This window comes from Balaenoptera borealis (assembly GCF_965194805.1).
Source record: "Balaenoptera borealis genome assembly, chromosome: 9".
NCBI classification, from domain to species: domain Eukaryota; kingdom Metazoa; phylum Chordata; class Mammalia; order Artiodactyla; family Balaenopteridae; genus Balaenoptera; species Balaenoptera borealis.
This window is the reverse complement of record NC_138873.1, coordinates 69,066,314-69,085,542: the sequence shown is the minus strand read 5'-3', so window position 1 is coordinate 69,085,542 and position 19,229 is coordinate 69,066,314. Positions and strand designations below refer to the sequence as shown.

Below are 19,229 nucleotides of genomic sequence, written 5' to 3'. Positions count from 1 at the left end.
TGTAGCCCTTTCGCATGATCAGTATAGCCTGCAATGACAGTTTGGAGGCACCACCGAACCAAGGGCCCCGAATCATCCATGACTAACTTCTGGCATCGCTCAGGAACTTACTGCTTCTTCTCTGAGCCGGTTCTGCACACCCTCCCACACTGGCAAAGGGCAAGGCACACAAGGGCTGGGAATCGCTCAACCAGAGGCAGGAGCACTAGTGCACAGACCACACAGGGACACCCAGTGTGCACTGAGAGTCTGATAAAGCCCAACCACGTGTCCCAGGGAGGTTGACTAGTTGTGGAGGATATAAAAATAGAGGATGCAGAAATAAAAGACTGAAGTTCAACAGCCACAGTGGTTGCCCTGTGCTTCCTGGTTCCTCTATTACAATCTCTCCTGAGTCCCCAGCTCAGCCTGGCTCCACCTGTTCACTCTCAAGTGTCCTCAAGTTCCCTGTTCAGCCACCTGTCTGTCATATCCTTTCTCACATCCTCGGCTCTTCCAGAAAATGTCCTACATGTGCCCACCATTGGGCCATGTCTCTTGAGTCAAGTTTGCTCTTTGTGCAAACTTACATTCGCTCAACAACTCCACTTACATATGAAAGTGTTCATGGAACAGGAAGGACACAGAAGATAGCCACAATCTGTGAGAGCCGTTAATGGTCCTGGCACAACCTCAAATCTTACTTTTGCTTCTCAACTGCCACCCATACTGAAACACACAGCTTCCTGGCCTGGGAGATGGCTCCCTGCTCCTTGAATCACCCTTGCACACCTTCCTCCTTTCCTCCTACCCCTCCCTCTGTCTGAAATACTCATTTCCAAGTTGTCTTTCTGAGATAAATTATCTTTACCTCCTTGACCTGCCCTTCCCACAAGGGAGAACTAGTCCCCCGGTTTTCCCCTCTATTATAGACCTCATCATAGCATTTATGCATAAGTTTACATATTTATTTCCATAACTAGAATGTGCTTTCCAAGCACAGGACTGGCGTCTTTTTTTTCTTATGTGACTCACTGACCTGATAACATGATAGCAGGCATAGGGGGGATGGGGGAGGCTGGGTTCCCTTAGAAATCTTCCCATGAACCTAATATGGTGGCAGTTGAATTTTATTAACTGATCCTTGAAAGCCGTGATTTAATAATATATATTTGCCTTTTCTTAAAATTAGAAGAGAGAAAGGTAATTAGTTCAATGGACATTTGGCCTGAAGATCAAAGTTTGAGCCCAACATTTCCAAGCAGCTACTGGGGGCCAGTCCATGATCTCCATCCTATAAGTCATCTTCTCTCAAGTAACTGATTCTCCCTTCACACTGCCTAATTAAAAACTAATTTATTTGACATTTTGATTGTTTATATGTATATATTCCATTCATACAATTCAAAATGTACAAAAGGATATACAGCAAAGAGTCAACCTAACCTCTCCCATTCTGATGTTCCAGCCAAGAACTGATGTTCTTGGTACTGATGTTCTTGGTACTGATGTTCCAGTACCAAGAGGCAAGAAGTTTCTTGGTACTCTTTGCAGCGATATTCCATGCATATTCAAGCAAATATATATACATTTATCCCCTCTTTCTTTTCTTTTTAACAAACACTAATATATGTACTGTTCGGCACCTTGCTTTTCCACCTAGAAGTATATGTGAAGACAGTTCCACATCAGTACACAAAACCTCCCTTCTCATTTAGCAGCTGCCTTGAGTATCTGTTAGATGAATGTGACCTGCCTCCTACGGACGCAGGTTTAGCTTATTTATCATCTCTTACTATTACAAATAATGCAGCCATGTCATGTTTCACATTTTTTTACAGTATTGTGAATAATCTCTCCAGTCACCCAAGCTCATACCCCACACTTACCCTGGATTCCTTCTCCTTGGCCTCTATAATCAGGCAGACCACTAAGTCTTGCTGATTTTTCCCCTTTTAAGCACATATGGAGAGCTTATTATGTGCAGCTGGCCCTCTGAGCCTCTGATGTATATCAAATTATTTTCACAGTAGCCCTGTGAGTTAGATGCTATTATTATCTCCATTTTACAGATGAAAGGCACAGAGAGGGTAAGTAATTTGCCATTCACACAGCTAGTAAGGGCAGAGCCAGAATGAACTCAGATATTCTGATTCTGGAGCAGTGCTGTCCAATAAAAATGGAATGCAGAAGGCTGCTGGACATCCAATATAAGATGCACATTTTTTTTGTTGGTGGTGGTGGGAATGTAAGTTGGTGCAGCCACTATGGAAAACAGTATGGAGGTTCCTCAAGAAAACTAAAAATAGAGTTGCCATATGATCCAGCAATCCCACTCCTGAGCATATATCCAGAGAAAACTATAATCCAAAAAGATACATGTGGGGCTTCCCTGGTGGCGCAGTGGTTAAGAATCCGCCTGCCAATGCAGGGGACACTGGTTCGAGCCCTGGTCCAGGAAGATCCCACATGCTGTGGAGCAACTAAGCCCATGCGCCAAAACTACTGAGCCTGCGCTCTAGAGCCCGTGAGCCACAACTACTGAAGCCCATGTGCCACAACTACTGAAGCCCATGTGCCACAACTACTGAAGCCTGCACGCCTACAGGCCGTGCTCCCCAACAAGAGAAGCCACCACAATGAGAGGCCCTCGCACTGCAACAAAGAGTAGCCCCCGCTTGCTGCAACTAGAGAAAGCCCGCACACATCAACAACGACACAACGCAGCCAATAAATAAATAAATAAATAAATAAATAAATAAATAAATAAAATTTATAAAAAAAAGAAAAAAGATACATGCTCCCAGTGTTAATAGTAGCACTATTTGCAATAGCCAAGACATGGAAGCAACCTCAATGCCCATCAACAGATGAATGGGTAAAGAAGATGTGGCACATATATACAATGGAATATTACTCAGCCATAAAAAAGAATGAAATAATGCCATTTACAGCAATATGGATGGACTTAGAGATGATCATACTAAGTGAAGTATGTCAGAAAGACAAATACCATACGATATCACTTATATGTGAAATCTAAAATATGACACAAATGAATGTATTTACGAAACAGAAACAGACTTACATAGAAAACAAACTTATGGTTATCAAAGAGGAAAGGGAGTGGGGGAAGGATAAATTAGGAGTTTGGGATTAGCAAATACAAACTACTACATATAAAATAGATAAACAACATGGTCCTACTGTATAGCACAGGGAACTATATTCAGTATCCTGTAATAAACCATGATGGAAAAGAATATGAAATATATGTATATATCGGTTATATATATATAACTGAATCACTTTGCTGTACACCAGAAACTAACACAGCATTGTAAATCAATTATTCTTCAACAAAAAATTAAATTTAAAAAAATGCAGATTTTTTTCACATTTTAACATCCCTGAAATTTAGAGTGTATCTTATAGAGAGTATCATAGTTTCGTTGTCATAGAGCCTCTCCAGCTGGGGCCCCCCTGATGGGGTCAAGGAGGTGCCCTCCCAGAGTCACCCTCCTCCAATTCCAGGAACTCCGTGGGCTTGCTCCTGGGGTCTGTCCTCCTGGAGGCCACCGGAGGCAGCTGTTTGTGGGGGAAGCGGTGTGCAGATGGGCAGCCTGGGCCGATCACACGTGTGTGCCTGCATGCGTGTGTCCTTGTGGTGCAGTGTGGGTGGGAGCAGAAGGGGGAGGGCAAAGCTGGCTCTCCTGCACCATCATGTTTTGCTGTCTAACTCCAAGGAGGCCAAAAATTCTAAATTTGAACCTGGCCTTGCAGGCCCTTGTGAAGGCATATTTGTCAAGGTAAGAGGCTGGAACATACTTTATTTAATAGTTTATGAGCTTGATTTATAGCTTCAAAATAGTTTTAAAAAAAATGGGATGCAAGCCACATAGGCAATTTTAAAATTTCCATTATCGAGGGTAAAAAGAAAAAAGTAAAAGGTGATATTAATTTTAATAATATATTTTATTTAACTCAATACATCCAAAATATTATCCTTTCAATATGTGGAACTAGCCACATTTCAAGGGCTTAATAGCCACATGTGGCTAGTGGCTACCATATTGGATATTGTTTGGATATTGATGGGTTTGGAGCTGTTTTCAACCCTTATGATACATCATCTCCCTAACCTAAGACAGGGATGCTACTATCTCCCTTCTTTTCCCCGCTGATTCCAGCCAGTCCAAGCACCAGTAATGGAGAGAACACTGAATTAGGAGTTAGCAAACCAAGATTAGTGTCAGACCTGTATTTGGGTAAGTAGTTAATCTTTCTAAAGCTCATTATTTCATCTGTAAAATGGGAAGGAGAAGGAGTAGGAGGAGGATGCCTCAATCATAGAATTGTTTTGAAAATTAAATGAAAAAAAAAAGTGCACGTGAAGTACTTAACGTAGTGCCTGGCACAAAATTTAAGTCTTCAATAAATATTAATTATTATTATCATTACTTAGTATAATGGCTCTTTGCCATATATTAATTATACTTCCAGATAACTCATTGACTTAATTAGATCATAGGCTACTTATTCAGTTTTTATTTTTGTCTCGGCACTTAAAGCATGAAGCAAATATAAGATACACACACGGGTGAGGGAGGAGGAAACTTTATTGAATGTCTATTACATTCCAGGCATTTGAGAGACTCTGCATATATTCTGTCATGAAATTGTCATGACAACTCTATCAGGTGCTTATTTATAATCCCCGTGTTGCAGATAAGGGAGTGGAGACCATTAGATTTTAAATAAATTGTCCAGAATATGAAGAGTTTGTAGCTGAACCCATGTCTCTCAGACACCAGAGTTTCTGCTTTTGGACTTCATACATGCTTTTAAGCATTAACAGTAACTAGGATAAAGCCATTTTGCATCTTACAGCATATTCTAGTCTTCCAGCTTCTTACAAACACGATTTACGGCATTTTGCCAATAGTAATTAAGACTACCTCCTACTAAATCACTCTTTCCTATCCCAGCCCATCTAGGTAAATCTGCCTACTGGCATGTCCTCAAGGATGAAAATTTTAGTATTTGGAAGAGGTATAAAGCTTCTTCAGTTAAGACGAAGGATCACAAACCTTATTTCAATAATTCAAAACATGTGTGCCTGTGATTTACTCTATATTAAGATCACCACATATGTGATCACAATTTCCCATTTTAATGTGACCAAGCACTTTCATTAAAAAAAAAAACAGCTTGTTAAAACCTGAGTCAGGGCACAGTGTGGTAATGAAATACAGAGTAATTTCTACCCAATATAAGCCAACTTAAATTAAAGAATGCAGTTAAAAATATACATGGATTTTGTGCAGTTCAAGGATCTTAGCAATGTCAAAATGCCACTGTGCACAGGCTATTTTAACAGTTAATGGGATCATGGCAAGAAAACTGCGCTCTGCATTTTGGTAACTTCTTTCCTTTATTTTTACATTTGGATTATTACAGTAATTTCCACCTTACTATTTTTTTTTTTTTTTTTGTATTGAGAGTTTTCTTGGAGAGTTCTTTAGCAATATAGTTTAGGCTTTGGGGGATGCAGCTACCATTAATTTTGTTTTTGTTTGCTACTGGGAAAACCATAATTGGAAATTTCCAGCAAGATGTGTAGATGCACCTATTAAAGAAGCAGTTGGGTTTTGTTACCATTATAGTAAAAGAATGATTGAATGACATTTAAGGGGATTTTCCTAGAATTTTTCTTTTAAAAATATATAAGTCTAACGATTTAGGCTGTAAATCATGCCTTTATAACAATAATAAAAATACTTTAATAGATTGAATCTATTATTTTTAAAAAACTTCAATTTTTAGAATAACATCACCTGTTCTTTTTGCCCACCTCTCTATGCACACCTGCTTTTCTCCATCCACCACCTCCAAACTTATACATCAACTAGCAGGCTATGGTGTCATCAAGAAATTGTTATGGGTTTGGCAGCAGTATGGAGTTTTTTTAAAAAGTCTATTCAGAGTCTGTATATTTGTTTCTATAACCATTAAGGGTATAAAACATCCATGTTCTGATTAGGATGAACATGGAATAGGTCCTCAAAACAAGACTTCAAATAAAATCTTTTCTATACCAGTATAATTTAATAGCAGGCTATTTTAGATGTTATTGCCCCACTGACGACCTTCTTTGTTTCAGAGGGACACTTCAGTAATTTAGATATTTGGCACTGTTGATTCTGGAGTCAAAATCCTTGCAGCATCTCTGGGGGAACAGGCACTAGAGAGTATTTGCTTCCTGCAGGATGTCATGTCCAGGAAGGCAGAAAACCCTCTAGAAGCATCAGAAGCATTGGTGCTCCCAATATAGTTACAGACTGTATCAGCCGACCAGGCTCCTTTTCTAGATTCTAAGTTTGTAAATGCTTTAAGGAAATAATCCCAAGCTCATCATGTCTAGATGGATAGGTGTCCAGGATATCAAATGTAGGAGCCATAGGCCTTTTCTTAATCGTGTTGTTTCCCTTAGTTTGTTGGTTCTGTCTTGTTCTGCTTGGCTAACCTTATAAAAGAGCCTTGCGAATGGTTCAAGAGAAAGAAGGTGCCAGTGGATATATTTGTTTGTTATTTTCCATTCATTTCTGGGAACAAGTCTGGTTTCTCTTAATTTGATCAAGAAAAATAACTTGCTAATGTATTTCTCTAAAGTCAGTAGGGAAAATTTTAGTTGACTCTTATAACTGCATTATGTCTAAGGCACGTCCTTAATATACACTGGCAGATCTCACGGGCCAACTTCACACTTGATGAATGATGCTTCTGTTACAGTTGAATGGGCAACTGAGTCTGTTCTAACTCTTACCTAACCAGTTGAGTTTTGGAATTATTAAAGTAGTTTGGTCACTTATTGCACCATCTTCCATAGCAAAGTCAAAGATTGACTTAGTTATCCTGATAATTCAGGCAAAAATACATAATTCTTTTTCCTTGTGTTAATGTTCTCTCTCTTTCCCATATATAAAAGAAAATTCCATTATGTTGGTAATGCTCAGTTGGTTCTGAAAGGCTTAGCTTTTCTTATATTTTGTAGCATAGAGCAGAAGTTATTAAATGTACCCTTTTCTCTGGTCTATTCTTACTAACAATATGAGCGTTACATTTTTCATTAAAAATATCAATTATTATGAACCAGATAGACATTAGGACACTTATAAGGCTATATTTCTGTTCAAATTTAACCTGAAGTATGCCTAATTATTTAACATTTATAGGCTTCTTAAAGCATAAAGAATTGCAGGGCTCAAGAAATGATGCCTTTAAACTACATCAAATTAAGCACTCACTATTAGGTGAAAATGCTAGAAGGAAAGCCTATCACAAAAGCAAATTAATGATACAGATGAACTGATTCCTTAGATTTGTTGACTTTTATAACCAATTCCATTAATCATTTAATTTTGCTCTGCTGTTTTGGTGTTTCCTCCTACCAAGTGCCTTTGCTTGTTTGGCGCAGGGGGGAGTGGGGTAAGGGAGATACATTTTCTATATAAGCTGTAAGGAGCATAATTGAAGCAGCCTTCCCTTAAAATAGAATTTGCAAAGTTTTCAATTCAATAGAAGCCCTGGCCCATATACAAAATACTCCATAAGATTGTCTTTATCTTGCATGAGGTTTGATCAATAAAGGCCGAAAGCAATATGCAGAACCCAGGGGGCAGGTAATCTTGACAGTTCATTGCCAAGGACAACAGTGGTTTAAAGCGGGCTACCTGTTTTCCAATGGAGCAGCATACTTTTCAGTTTCTTCATTCATCTTTCAACAAAAAGTATCTTCTCTTTGAATCCATGAACAGACACATGAAGTCGAACTAAAAACAGAGTCTTTTTTCCCCAGGCTCAAATCTCAGTGATTGGGTGACTAGGGTGATTAGATGTACGACAGAGAAAATTCCAGTTCCCAAATATTTTCAATCAGAAACATCTTTATGTGCCATGCATCATGCTAAGGATATGTATTATTTTTAATATTTACATGAATTAGGTGCTATTACAATTCCCATTCTACATATGAGAAAACTGAGGCTTAGAGAGGTACAGCTTTGCCCAGCGTTTCCCACTAGAGAGAATGGAGTTAGAACTTCAGCCCAGGTCTGTATAACTCAACGTCCCTGCTCTCAACTTCGAGGTCCAGGAACCATTTAATAAGACTGTCTTCTTTCCACTTCTAAGGAAAGGGAAGAATCAATTTTGAGAAAGGAGGTAATAAATAGTACTTAATAATTTTACACAATGAACAACTAAAATCTGAAGGAATGCTCTATTGACAGAAAAAAGTTGCCCATAGCACTTGCAAATCATCCTTGTCCCATGGGCTTTAGGGACAAAGTATGAGAATTAACTATGAGCTATAAATCCTAGACTTGGATTAGCACCTTATTTGCAATCAATGGCTGTTGGCAAGTAATAAATAAAATCTAACTTGTCTTTGCCACTAATTTTAAAAATTACGTATATATTTTTTTCTTCAGTAGTCAATTATAAAGATTATGGACAGTTATGATAGTTTCCATGACACCAGCGAGGAACAGAGAGGGCACCTTCTTTAGGTCTGAATGAGACATGACTGTTGTTAGTCGACAAAAGCTTGAAACATCCATTGCCCATACGGAGATATTCAAACTCAAAGGAAATCACTCCACTTCCCACCATGAGCAGGGTGGTTTTCTTAAGGCCCAGAGAGAGGATGCCTCTCTCTGGTCAGTTCTTAAGATCTTGCCTGGAATCAAGGCAGAAGAAACTATGTAATCGTCATTTGGGCTCCAACAAGGGAGTGCCTGTGACTCACTCTTGGCACCCAAAGGGCACACAGCTGTGTTACTACAGCAAGGCGGCAGATGGATATAAAGTTATTGGCTCCTTACATGCTTCGTGTAACATATTTTTGTTGGGCATGTGCTCTGTGCTAAACACTGTAGACATTGTCTATTCATGTATCACACCTGGATAATGGATACAGGTCAAGGAAGCAAGGGAAAAGATTCTCCATTCCAACCAACCCATCCAATAGCCCATCCATCTGCCCTTCCCCTCCCACAGAAGACAGAGTTGAGTAGGATATGAATACAAGTAATAGGCAGATGATACTTCATCATCAAATAGTACTGGCTTGGGTAAATTCCCTTCCTATATGTGCTTTGAGGTTTTCTCCCTGGAGAGATGATTGGCAACGCTGAGTCATCCCCTAGCAGTCTTTCTTGTGTCTAAACCCTTCAGATCATGAACACCTTGAGAGTAGGGACCTGTATTATATGGTCTTGAATGTCCTCTGCCTGGCACAGGGCCTGGCACAGGGTATGTACTCAATGCCTGTTTACTAAATGAATGTTGGCAGTAGAGCAGAGCTATCCTAGCGGAATGACTTTTAACTGTGGATAGTTTTCCTTGGCATAAAGTCAGTTGATCATTAGCGAAGTAAACCTGAGTCTTGGTCTCATACAAACATCCAACTGGAAAGAACTGTACCCAGATGTAAAAGTTACATGAAAGGCATCAACAACTGTTTATCCCAGGATCTCTGATCTCAGTAGCAAACGGAAATTATATTGATGGCAAGTAGAAGTTATGGGCAAAGATCAGGTATTTACTTTCTATTCTGATCCTTGTTGAGCCTGAGTATGTACTATGAACCTCAACGTTTTGCCATATAACAATGATATATAAGGAGATTTTTGTGAGATGCACAACTGTGAATGAATCCTAATTATATGCTGTTGATAGACCTTTAAAGACAGTGTATGAAATTATGATTATAATGGACTTTTTCCTTCCCTCAAATGCATGCTATTATGCACTGATTTTTCCCAGATGGGTTTCTCCGTGTGCAAGTGTGTTTTCAAAACAACTTATCAAGAGAAGTTATGTGAAAATTCAACCACTAGATGGAGTGGCTTTTATAAGCCCTCAGGAATCAATTTGTTACTCTGTTCAGTGGACATGGCTCTTGCTTTGGTTGAGCAACTTTTCCTGCTAACAACATTTTATGCGTTTTACAACTGAATTAATTTAAACATAAATAAGAAAATATGTTAAAGAGGGTTAAAATGTGTTATTACCATTGCCTACAAAAACGAAATTTCTAATTGCTTTTCTGAGGCAAAAGGGCATTGAGAAAATCTAATATATTGATAAAAATTAATTGTGAGTATTTGGAATTGTGCCTCAAGAAAGTAATTAAGAATGAGTAAAGGAAAGTAGTTATACTGAAAACAAATGACATGTTTATGCCAAGAGATGCTAAAAGTAAGAATGGAATGTCTCAGGAGCCCAAAATCAATTCTAATAACAAACTCAACTCATTTCTATTTTATGAAACATTTGGCTTTCCAATTTTCAAATATAAAATCACCAACACAGGTTGTAACTCTGTGATGAAAAAGAATGGAACATTATTTTCTATCATTACAGAAGCTAAAATGGAATATTTCACAAGAGAAGTTAATATTTGTTTAAATACTCATACAAATCAAGGATACACTTGTTTTCTAAATAATTCAATTTCCTTCCTATCATTTTCTCACTGGAATAATTTTAAACATTTTTATTGTGTGTAAGTTCAGGGTTCCATTTAAACATGATTTTAAAAACCAGGTACTTACATATCACCTACTTTAGTTGAAAACCACCTACTTTAATAAAAAAAATTTTTCAGTGTGTATCTTGTATAAATTTTTCTGTTTATACAAGATATAAACAGAAAAATATGCTTTCAAGGTGTAAATTATAATGTACAAACAGAACTAGAAGAACTTGGTTTCAGTAATGATGTAAAGTATGCTTTGGAAATGTAGTAACAAATTGGATGCAAGTACAGAGTTTTTATGCCATTGAAACCATGAGGTAGTTCTATTATACTTAAGAGTTTGACCTTGAGTCATGGTTTGTGTGCTACAACTATGTGATTTTGAACAGAGTTGAGAAACTAAAAGTATTCAGGAAAAGTGACGTGAAGATAAAGAACTAGGAAATAAGATAGTTGAGCATAGGCTGGACATCCCAGGGTGCACCTTAAAGAACAGTCTGAGAAGTCACATGTGGTTTGGAAGAGCACACAGAGTCAGTTATTTAATAGGTCAGTGGTTCTCAAAGGATGCTCTCCCACCAGAAGCATCAGCACCACCTGGGAACTTGGGAGAAATGCAGTCTCAGGTCTGACCTCGGACCTACAGAATCAGAAACTCTTTTTCTGGGTTGGGGCACATCTGTGTTTTCACAAGGCCTCCAGGAGATTCTAAGACACTCTAAAATCTTAAAACCATTGTTAAAGATGGAAACCTGTGAAAAAGACTAGATGGGGGAGAAAAATAGAAGTAGCTTTTAAGAAGAATTGAGGTGAGATAGGAAGAAAGAATATTCTATGAGCATAGGTTTTTCGATCATTGAAGTGGATGGTGAAGGAAGCCTGTTCATGATAAAGTAGTCTCCCACAGAAGATCTTTAAAACCAAGCCTTTTTCTATTTGATTGGAGTAGAACAATGTAGTCTAGCCTGAAAATGAGCATAAGAGTGAAGAACCTCTCAAGGATTTTCAGTCTACAATCCAGAGCTTCTCTGCACTTTTTCAGGTAACTTATTTGCTAGATCTTTTGTCCAGCAAAGAAAAGTGGCTTCAAGACATAACATGTACTTACCCAGTAAGCAGACATAAATTAAAAACTGCATACCATTTTCTCTTAATTCTATTTACAAAGTCTATGTAAAGTTTGATAGGACTGCTAACCACGTCTATCAGCACTGTTGTGAAGAAACCCGTGACTACTGAGCATAAAAGAACAGGAAAAAAGTAAAAGTAAGTAACACTCCAGCTGATTTCCTTTTTAAGCTGGAAATGTTTCTATTTGTTCTTCTTTTGCCAAAACCATAAAATAATGTATCACGGGAGGTGAACCCAGAAAATGACAAACTAAAATGGAAATTTTGCAGTAGGCCCAAGTAATGCAAATCTACTGCAAATTATCTTACAGAGTTACCCTGGTAATTATGCAATTTGCACTGCTTATAGCTGGCAGGGATCTTTCAAAAATGCCTACAAGTTATAAATATATGGAAATGTATCCCAAAGCACTTAAATATATGACTCTGGGCAGACTGTTCCCTCTCTAATTATTTCATCAATAAACATGGATCATAGATTACTCATAATTAGTTTCCTTGGCTGAGGACTAAAATCATTCAAAGGTTTCCCTTTTTAAAAATTTGTATGAACTTAGATCTAATTTCCAAAAGTAGTTGTACATTTTCCAAAGTCAAATTCCCACATAGACAAAGATACAGATTTCTTTGGACAATCTTTTGCTTACTTTAGTTATGAGTTAAGTTGTTTAATTTTTTTCTCTTTAGTTTTTTTTTCCTTTTTCTCCACATGCATATCGCTTGTTCACCACAACTTGTACAAAAGCTAGAGAAAACATTTACAAATTCTGGTAGCAATGCATTAAAATGAGTTGAAAATATGGTCCATTTAAGAAGTAACACTGGAATAAACCAAAATACACAGATCACAGTGGTATTAAAATAAGCTCTCTTACAAAGAATAAATCAAGTTGATTTATTTTTAAATATAGCTGGGTTAAAAGCAAACAAGAGTGACAAAGGCATACTATCTATGATATTGGTTCACTTGCTATATTAAAAACATCTTTTTTAGCCACCTGACCAACAGCAATCAATGTTATAAAATTTCCTAGTACAAATGTCCAATGTGAAAGTAGAATTTTTTTAAAAGCATACTGGAATTTATCACCAATTTAAATGTAAAACTCCTTTTAACTCAATTTACAGAACTCATATTGACTCCAATTTTCTTCTCTAAGTATACGGTCTAAGAATGAATAAAGAAATGATAAAGGAAAGAGGGGAACCCTCCCATTTCAACATAAACTTTGAAAAACATTATTTCCTAATAATATTTTATTTTAATTATATTTAAATATACTACTGACATACACAGTTTGTGAAAGCATTTGCCAGTATATTCAACTCCCACAACAGATTGCCTGGCATGTCTTTGAAAAATGCTTCTGCTTTTCCTTAAAAAGCAATGGAATTTGCTAGTGGGAATAAAGAAATACATATCACACTGTCAAATTTTGGAAACTATGTTGCACTTTACCTTCTGAAGTTAAAAAAAAATTTTAATGCTATTCAGAGTTGATAATGGTGGTAAGGAATCATGCCAAAGGTATCAAATCTCTCTTCAACGAATCCAAACTCTAAACAATTAAGAATCCAAATTTGAGTGGAAAAATAAGACATCAGATAATAAAATATCGTACTCCTAGGGAAAAATGATTTGCCATCTGTGTTAGGAGAAAAGGGGACTTAAATCCCTTGTTGCATTCAAAACTGCAAAATTTATTTTAATAAACTTATTCAAAAATACAGACTATAATGCAATAACAGCGCAGGGGGTTAAAAAAAAAAAAAAGCTGGCTAAAGAAACACTGATTCCCATCAGACCATTCTCAACTGGCATGTTCAATAAGAAAAGAAAAGAAAACAAACAAAGCAAAACTTTTGAAAGCCTTCCTAAAGTGCAGGTGTGAACATTTCTCCAGTTGGGGCTAAAACAGAATTCACGGTATTTTGAAACAACTGCTATGACTCTGCCAGGCCTATTTGCTCAGGTTTGGGGTGTAAACAATTCTTTCCTCAAAAACCCATACAAACACAACTCTGAACCTCAGAATTCCATGCTCGCTAAGTTATGAAATTAACCTGTCCAAATGAAACTTTCAGAGGATATCCCAAAGTTATTCACCAATAATCTATATGGAAAGTACTTCAAATATATGGAAAATAGCCATAAAAACTTGATCAAGAATATATTTGTGATCACAACTGCCCTAGAAAAACTGTTATGATGAAATGTACTTTATTTTCCATAAGGCACCCTGTTCAGTGAAGAAGTATGACCCAGGAAAGATTTTCAGTAAATATTTTATGTTAATAACTAGAGGTAATCACACTGATTACTTTATGTAATGGCTTTGACCTCTGATTACTGATATGTCATAAACATATCTATTATCCATGCAAACCTGTTTGAGATAGAAGTTCATCTAACCTCAAACCATTTGAAGAGTACCAAGGAAAGCACTGGAAAAACCACTAAAAGAGCCTTCCCCTTTCCCCCTCACAAATTTCCTGTAGTTTTAACTTAGTTGTGATAGCATTATAATGTGTTACATCCAACAAATATACCTATACTAACATGCATCTTGTGACACAGTAATAACCTTGTATATCTTCTCCCAACTTTCTTCCAAAATTAATAACCAATCAGCAAGATTGGTGAAAACTGTGTTAAACACATCAGGCGGTGTTTATGAGAAAACTATAACCGAATGTGGTTCTGCCCATCCTAGCATCTTTGCAAGATTTTTAGAACACAGGACACTGGAACAGATTTCCACTATCCTGGAGAATAAGAACAGCCTTGTTTTGATTCAAGGTGGATACTTCCTTTTGCCTTCAGTCTTCCATGTCCTCTGCATAGCTGCCTTGAATTTGGACATTTCCCCAAATTTGTAGTATTTATTTAAAATCTGAATCATATGTTCAAATATATCAAGGCAACATGTCTCAGTTTTTATTTCGGTCTTGATATATGTCTTTGAAAAAGTTTCTTCAGACATATTTATAAAAGTGTATTTACATATCCTGGTTATCTTAAATTATGCAGTCTATAACTTGACATTTTGTAAACTATGGATGACATTATTTCTTTTAGTCCAGAAAATATCTGGGAGAAATCTGAGTTGATCTGTAATATGTTATAAAGTTAACCTAATCTAAGAATATACAGATTAGCGAATTAAATGGTTATCAAAACATTAAACAGCAATTCAGTTACAAAGTGTTGAACCTCCGGTCCCTCAAAAACAGCATTCATGTGGTTATAATATAAGGTTAACATTATTATGAGAACAGGATTAGGAAAGAGCTGGAGATTCAGGGGGGAAAATAGGAAGTTAAAATTTTGCCAACACAAAATACATCCATTGGTTTTGATTTCCTCTTATTCTTTAACTCCTCGACCAACTTTCAGTCAAGAAAAGCAAAATCAGCAGAGCTTTCAGCCCCTCAAAATATAGATATGCAATATATAAACCTGCCCTGGCATAATTTTTCACAACAATGTTAGGTCCAGGTCACTTCAGAGTCAGAAGCAGAATTATAAATAATTTAAACCCAAAGGCTGTCTTCACTCTCATTTGTTACTTCAATTAGAAAGTGATGAATACAAAAATAAAAGAGACAGACTTACACTGGTGGAGACAATGGCATCCCTTTAGAATGAAAGAGGAATGAAAGCTCTCATCTGTGTGCTTCATGCAACTGAGCTAACATCATTACCCCAAGAATAACAGTCAGCAAACTAACAGACAGGCTCCATCTTCCTAACCAAATTCAAGACCCTATAACCAAATCTCGTTTTACTCATCATGTGTTGTTAGGTATTTCCAAATTTGATTTATTACTCTTTTTTGCAGCATTCCTAGAGAGCTAATTATGGGAAATAATCCCTCTCCTTATTAGGCCAACTGTTTTCTGGGAAGAAACATTTGGTAAGCCTGGTGAACTATAAACTGCTATTATAGGTTCCATTTCATAACAGTTTATTCTAATACAGCTGAGAATTCCAATTCTAATTCCACATACTAATATGTAAGACAACCTAGGAGCTTGTCTAAATATCCTGGTGGTTCAGATTAATTCAGTCAAAGCAAAGAAGAATGTCACACGATTGTTTTGAGTGAGTTTTTCAGGCTTTGCCTTAGTAATAAGCTGACACCGCATACTAAATACATATCAACACAATCACTGGGACTGCTTCTTTCTTGAGAAAATAGGTAAACCGATTCAAGGAGTTTTCTTTTGGAAGAGACTGTGATAGGCCACAAATGTAGTGGTTCTTCTGGAGAATTTCATTCCCAGCAGTTTCGTCTTGGTAACATTTAACAATTTCACTATTTTAACATTTTGAAATGCCAAAAAGAACACACTGATCCTGCAGCTAGGCTTATTAGAGAAGAACAATCTCACAAGCGAGACAGAGAGGCACGTGGTCCACTGGGAAAAGGGTAACAGAAAAAGACAGAAAACAGTGGATAACAAACAAAGCCGAGCACTACTCCAACGTGAGATCAGATTTTTCACTAGAAGGTGAAACTTCGCACGCCAAAGTAAATAATACCACCTAGGGCTTGTTTAAGGGACTAGGCATAACATTCTTTTTATATGCACAGGTACTGATGCTATTAAAAGTTGGGGGGGGGGTGTCATGAATATAATTTGCCTTCCTAACAACGAGTATGCAAGCATAGTAATTTTATTTTTGAAAGGTCAGAACTGAGCAGTTGCCCCCTGTGGCATCATGTTACCCCCAGGGAGACTAAGGAACACAATGAGACCTTTCCCCATCAGACACTTGATACCTACCTCAGCCAAGATTGCTCCTTGCCTGGAGTGGGAGACATCTTTGGAACAAAAAGAGTTCATTTACAGTAAGTTCTCTTGATAACCTAAAAACGGATTCGTTTTTAAAAACCATGTCCAAGCGTCTTGCCCAACTGTGGTAACTGCTATTGTACCTACAGAAACCGCCTGCAGTATGCAACGTTTAAAATTCTGGAGGTGTGTGGATTCTGTTCATGTATGGATAATCAGAAAATAATCTGTCTCACTTAAGAAACTATACGTAGCCTTTTATTTTGAGAACACTGCTTTTAACTGAGTTAGAGAGCGGGGGAGGGACAAGGAGTACCAGGAAAAAAAGGACAGAGAAAAATCAATCAGTATATCTTCTCTTGCAAACTGTCAGTAGGGTGGGATTAGAAAAGCAACACCTTAAATCAGATAAAGTCCTATGGGAACCTTAAAGGTTGGTTGCTCTGAGCTTCTCAATACTCTGCAAAATAGATTGATGGCAGTGGTCACCCACGGATACCCAGTGTACGCTGAGTTTCCCCGCAGAGATTCCATTTCCCCCATTGTTCAAAAGATATTAACTTGGTATTAAAAATGAGAAGAAGTTATGGGACCCACTGAGATATATTTCAACACCTTTAAAACCAGTAGATGTGTCCTAATTTCTTATTGGATTAAATGCCCGCGGATGCTAATACATCAAGAAAGCAACAACAAAGGCAAGAAGAGCACTTATCTGAAGGAAAATTTAAAAAACATGGGAGACACAATGATTAATAGGTGACTAAATTTTTTCTCATCTGTTTAATTAAAAACTAAAATCAGAAACATGCATGTTGCTTCTAAACTTTCAAACAACCAAATGACAGTTTCTCACGTCTGTCACAGCAAACACATTCACATTCAGGAGCTGATCCGTTTGTGATTGTGAGCCTTGGCAAGAAATGTCTCTTAAAAACACAACGTCAACTTTTTTCATCTAACAGCTAGTTCTGAATTAAATGGTTCCATTACTTCAAATTGAGATATCAGCTAAATGCTCGTTCATTTTTCCTCAAAGAAGGGTGGTTCCTGTAGCTATATTTTTATATGCAAAAGTTTATTATTTGATATACATTCCTTTATATGACATTTAATATTTGACTTTAGACAGTTTTCAGGTTTGGTGCAGAGATCGATGTATTTCTCCGGGAAGACTTAGTTGCTGATATGGCTTAGAAGCATCAAGTACCAACTCAAGCGCCCGTTTTTCAAACATGCACAATTACACATTTTCCACAAACAGACGTCAGTGCATACAGAGAGCCAGGTGCACACACATTCAATAACTAGTAAATGGTAGAAACCTCCAGAAGTAGCACAGACCACAGTTAACAGGCTGGGGCTCTACAGCTTAGTAAACACCGATGCACAATTCGCTCACACGGAATAAGAACTCCACGAAGGACACTTGGGGACCACACTGGTCAGCACCCGAGGGGGCGGGAGGCGGAAGAAGTATTTACAAACGCAACTCTGCCAGGTCTTACCCTTCGCATCCCCCGGTCCTCGCGGGAGAAGCTCCCTCGGCACCTCTTGCCCAGCGCAGGGGCTGCTTCTCTGCTAGAACGAAACGTCCCCCGCCCCGCGCCCCGACTCTACGGAGAGCTCTGCCGGGAGCCGAGGCACCCCGCCCGGGCCAGGGGAAGGCACTGGCGCCGCGGGAGCCGAGCAGAGGCGGAGGCGGAAAAGAAGTGGAGCAGGAAGGGGTGGCCGAGGGAGTCGCGAGAGGGAGGCGGCGCCGGCGCGGGGATGCGGGCGAGGCCGGGTGGGGTGGGGTGGAGCGGGGTGTGCCTCCGTCGGTCGGTCAGTAAGTCGGTCGGTCCGCGCAGCCCGCGCGCCGGCGTCCCCTGCCTCGAGCGCCCGCCCGCGACAGAGATCGGGACTGGCGCCCCCTCCGTCCGCGAGCCTCACCCCTTCCCGGGGCTCTTCGCTGGGTCCTCCCGCTCGCCCCGCCGGGCCCACCGTTTTCCGCCAGCCCGGGTGCCCGTCGCCTGGTCGGTTCGCGCGGTCCCTTCCTCTCCCTCCGCTCGCGCTCTGTCTCTGGCTCCCTCTCGCTCCGGTCCCATTTATGAAGCGCGGTCCCATCACGTGTTAATGAGCCTTTGTCCTGCCCTGGCAGCAGCGGCGGCACAGACACCGCCGAGGGAACTGCGCGGGGAGGGATGGGCGCGCGGCGCCCGTGGCTCCAAACTTTGCTGGCGCTGGGGATCCGCCGCGGCGCCGGCCCCGGGGCCAGAGGGGACGAGCCTCTCCGGGCCGCGTCACCTACTTCTCTTCCTCCTCCTCCTCCTCCTCCGCCGCCGCCGCCGCCGCCGCGGTCCCCAGAGCCCCCACCGCCATGACCTGGCTCTCCTGCCGGATACCCTCACACCCTGGCCGAGCCAAGAAGGGGCTCGTGCCTGCGCCGTCTCCGACCTCGGGCCATTAATCACACGCGTCCCGGCAGCGCGCAGCGCCAGCACCTTGCGCGGGGGTCACGTCTGGGCCAGCGGGCTGAGTCTGAAGGGAAGGGGGACCTGGGAAGCGGGGGCGCCGAGGCGGCGGCGCACCGGGCCCGGCCGGGCGTGCGGCCTCCAGTCTCCACCCCCCACGCCCCGTTCCAAGCCGCCCCCCGCGGCGGGCGGCCACGAACCGGGCCCGGGGGCAGGCAAAGGCTGGGGACCGCACCGCGCAGCCCCCGAGCCGTTTGCTACCTGGCGGCGGCCACGCGGCCACCTGTCCTCCGCCCTCGGGCACCGCCTGGCTTCGCGCCGGGC

At 39.9% G+C, this 19,229-nt stretch overlaps 1 protein-coding gene across 3 annotated transcripts in view; it reads right to left on the bottom strand.

Annotated features, from left to right (window-relative positions):
- CNR1 (cannabinoid receptor 1) overlaps nucleotides 1–18,971 on the bottom strand; it is a 36,574-nt gene extending 17,603 nt beyond the window's left edge. The window contains exon 1 of one of the 3 annotated variants that reach the window (XM_082405987.1): nucleotides 17,961–18,971. The gene's annotated coding sequence lies outside the window, so the exon portion shown is untranslated. The remainder of the gene's footprint in view (nucleotides 1–17,960) is intronic. The other 2 variants (XM_082405988.1, XM_082405989.1) reach the window with 2 other exon arrangements.
- Between the last annotated feature and the right edge of the window lie 258 nt (nucleotides 18,972–19,229).